Genomic DNA, 4678 nt, shown 5'->3' with positions numbered 1-4678 from the left:
TCTCACCATCTTGTTTTCCTATGCTAAACCAAGCAACGAATCCTAATGATGACGAAATCAAAATATTAACTTGCTAAAAGCTTCATAATTTTAAATACAAAAAAATTATTTATATATATATATATACCAAAAAGCATACAAAAGGAAAATGCATATATTGAAGGATTCTTAAACAAAAGAGAACAGAAAACAGTAACAAGGAAACATGTTGGAGCTAGAAACAATATACCTATCGTCAAACAACAAAAGGGTAACTAGGAGGAGAGCCAAAATTCGTGCAGCCAAAAGAACCCTATCTATCAGCCATCAATTTCTCTTACAGAACAGATGGTGAAGCTCCACATTTGACAGTTCATGCTATAATAGAGGTGGTGAACCTCACAACTACCTGAGATAAGATTGACAGAGCTGATAGCATCTGAATTAGCCACCAAGTATAGTAGCATAACTTTTGGGTAGCCAGACTTTTGCCACTAAGAATATGGTCAGAAAACGGAAACATGTAAATGTCATCATGTTATTATCTGTTTATACAATTACACTTGTTTAGAAGTTCCTATAAGCCTACACACGTGTTTTAGTTTTCATATTGCAAGCCTCATGTCCGGACAAAAGTACTAGAATTGAACTGTACAACTAACTTGATCGTAAAACAGACTCTAAATTGCTTACAATCTCTACCTTGAGAAATAAATTACTTCTGCTTCTACCAATACGTACACCAATCACCATCAGATCCAAGCAATCTTACTTATGGACCATTCATAATGGCCTCCTATATTCTAGCCTCATCATCCTTCAAGTTCTATCTTGCTCCCTACTGAACACATACCAGTTCTACCTGTATCATACATCTCAGCATCTTGCTCCCACCAACCCCAACTCCACAACAACGATATCCCTTGATAGAATCTATAAACCCATATTACCACAAGAAACCATCTTCACTTGCCAAAACTAAGAAGCAACAAAACAAAAACACCTAACTCTGCGAAGGGAACTCATTTTCACATCCACCCAACGAACCAAGAAAGGCAAGAATCACCATCCATAAAAATTAATCAGTTTATTACTCATCAAGCAATATTAATCTTTAGGGTCCCCAGTGATGGGTGGCCCCTCAACAACTCTTTATAACTAGTATCAAGATCAATAATTTAATTCTAAGACGCATTGCAACAGAAAACCTTCCAGTATAAGGATTACAATCAATGGATATTGGTGAAACAACCAAATCATTGGAAGCTACTTCATATGATTCTCCAAAAACAGAAATGCAGTTAAATGCATGATATGAGTAGTTTTCATTCCATACTTATCTCATATTGTCTCACTATCTGTCTCGCCTACCAACTTTAAACCCAATCAATCAACAACATTCACTTCCATTAGATTAACACTCATAAGATGAGAAGATATGCAGGTGCACAATAAAAATGGGAAGATACACAACGGCCAGGAAATTTGAATTCTTTGCATGAAATAAATATCAGAGAGGGAAAACTCACTCCTGGGGAAGGAGAGAAATGGAAGTTTCCCCACAGCCAACTCCATCATCATTCACTGTGTTTCTAACACCGGGCGAAGTCCCAGGTCCTAATAGCCTTATCCTGGCTTCTATTTCGTAATTACCCCTGAAATTGAATATAATTTCAATTTCAATACTACCCTTACTGGAGCTTTCAAGAGTTTGTATTTATTCTGAGATTGGTGAAAACATTAGGATTTCTGTGACTCCATGGCTCATTTTCCTGCAACATTAAAACTGGGAAGATGTAATAAATACCGTACGGTAAGAAATTAAGAATGAATGGAGATTGATTATGTCACTAGAATAAATATATGTCCTACTGTTTGGATATATAGCATTAAGAGGTTCAGTTTTCATGTTAATTGTATTTGATGGGGTGTCTTCACCCAACTCTGCAAAGAGTGTGACATTATACCAAAGAGTGTTGAATTAGTTCATCAAAGTTGGGTTGCAGCAAGCAAATGCTTTCATAAATTACATTAAAGTTTTCTTCTTTCCTTTATGGGTAGATGCTGTTGATTAATTAGTGGGTGTTCCTATACACCCTAGTTTGATAGTAATCCATTCATATGGGTAGATGATGTTATGAGAGACAAATACATGACCTCCTACTTATGTCATGCACAGTTATACTTGTATGCAACTTTAATTGATCGAAGCTCATCTGGTTACTTGGATTTGATGTTGAAAGGGTTGGATATTGTTGAAATGCTGAAACAATATACGTCACAAGCTAGACACCTTTCTCTGAAAAGTTTGAAATTCCAGAAAATTTTGATTTTTGAGAAGCAAGAAACAAGAAAATTGGTCCTTGAAAAGCATTAGATTTGGGGCATCACATATGTGTGCAATGGCAGAAATTCACGGGCATCCTCCTTCCTCTATACTCTAAAAGGAACTCTAATAGAACCCACCACACACACCCACTCACCATCTCCACACCATCAAAGTAATGCAGTGCTTGCAATGAGCTGTGCCCTTGGTTCAGCTACTCACGAGCTCATTTAAGACCCTTTTCAATTTCACCTTCTTTTCCACAATGCCAACCTCATGATATAATACCCCTAAACCCCCCTTCTCCATTCTCACACCTCTCAGAAATCTGCAATTTCTCCAGGCCATTCCTCTCGAGACAAGAGCCTCAGAGACATGTCTACCACTATTCTTTACATTGTTGTCTTCATACATTCCCTACTACTGCTGTCTTGTTTTGATGTGTCCATGGCAGCGAGGAACATCCCATCCAGCGCTCCCAGCACAATGGTGAGGCCTCTGGTCACTGAGGGAGAAGAACGTTACGTGAGCATTAGGCCACAGGACTTGAAACACAAGCAACAAGCAGTCTTTCATGGGAGGGAAATCAAAGGTTGCATGCCGAAAGGGTTTAGACATGCCTCGGCTCCAAGCCGGTTCGCGAACTCTGCAGGATGTTCTTCCGATATGCACACCAAAAAACCTTGAGATCGATGATGTCCAATCGACGATGGATTGCTCCGGTGGCATTTCGTTTTGTATATGATTTTGTACCTCATATGTGTGGTAGATCTTATGGTTGGCATAAGTTATAGTATGTGCTGGTTATGTATCTACGTCTCCCTAGAATGTGATGCGAGTACATGATGCGAGTAAACTTATGTATGAGAGGGACTATATAACTAAGGAGATTGGAGTGAGGAAACTCATTAGCGATTAGGTTTAAGTGTAGTTTTGAGTCATGATGATTACTATTAAAGATTTTTTAATTTCTTTGCGCAAAGGGAGATTACTATTGATTTCAATAAATAACATACTGTATTGTAATCAAGAAAAATAAATATTTATAATATAAATAGAATCCAATATTACAAACCAATGTAGATAGTGATATCCACCACAATTCCCACGATGAGTCCATATCTAAAAAATAGCGATTATGGACCAAAAATTTAAAAATGAAATCAATTGTAACCTAACCTATTCCACAAGTCTCGATACTTTTCATGGCCAACCTCAAGAAGAAAATTGTTTCATCAAGAATTATGTACCGAAAATGCTAGCATATATGCAGTGACCACCATCCCCATTACATTGACAACAAAAATTAACCAAAGTTAAAGATTGAGCTTTTCTTACCGTCACTGTGGTCCATCTTGAATGAAAGGAATTCCCAACTGGTCTGGAATGACGGTTGCTTCAATCCAACATCTATGGTGCAGGCCGGGCATGGCTTCTTTGCTACAAGAGTATAAAGCAGGGGGTGGAACCACATGGAGGGGCAAGTAGGGCTATAGCCCTACCGAAAACACCCACAAATATTACCTACTATATGTGCTATATTTTTAGATGTTTGAGTTGGTCGAGTTGGCTAACTGTCAACCTCAATTTTAGCCCTACCAAGTGGTTCTGGGTTCAATTCCCACCCTCCTCATTCTGTTTTTTCCTGTTTTTCTTTTCTTCTTTTTCTTCCTTCCTAGTTCTTTTTCCCTTTCAAATTTTTTTCTCTATTCTTATGCTTTACAACTTTGTCTACAATTTTCTATCTCTAAACTCTATATCAGTTTATTTCTATTCTCTTCCTATTTTTTCTCATTATCTTTCTTTAGTTACAACATATTATTTACATATTCTTTAGGTATTTAGTTTTCTATCAAAAAAAAATTTGACTAAAAAGCAGCCCTACCCATTTTTCAATTATGGTTCCACCACTGGTATAAAGTGTCATCCCTTTAAATGCAACAAGGTCAGAAGACCAAAAACTGAAGTGGACATATCCTCCTCGAGCTAGGCTTAACATAAATATATATGGAGGTTTTTTATAAAAAGAAATGACTAGTGGTATTGCAGTTGTGATCTAGTATGAGAATGGAACTTGCATGGCTGCCTTAGCCAAACCAATTCCTTTTGCCCAGATTACTTATCAAGTAGAGGTTGAAGCATTGCGTGCCAGACTCTTGATGGCAATTCACCGGGAGTGGGATCAAATCGAGGTTGAGAAAGATTGTGCTATGTTAGTTAATGGGCTTTTAGGGAGGGTGATAATCTATCATTTGTGGATCACATAGTGGATTAGAAGATCTCTTGCAGTAGCGCTTTTATTTTGTTTTCAATTTCCAGCACATATATCGTGAAGCAATGAGGTGGAGCTAACATTCTGAAACCTAGGGTTTG

The sequence above is a fragment of the Argentina anserina genome, chromosome 3 (assembly GCF_933775445.1).
Source record: "Argentina anserina chromosome 3, drPotAnse1.1, whole genome shotgun sequence".
NCBI classification, from domain to species: Eukaryota; Viridiplantae; Streptophyta; class Magnoliopsida; order Rosales; family Rosaceae; genus Argentina; species Argentina anserina.
This window is presented reverse-complemented; position numbering follows the sequence as displayed.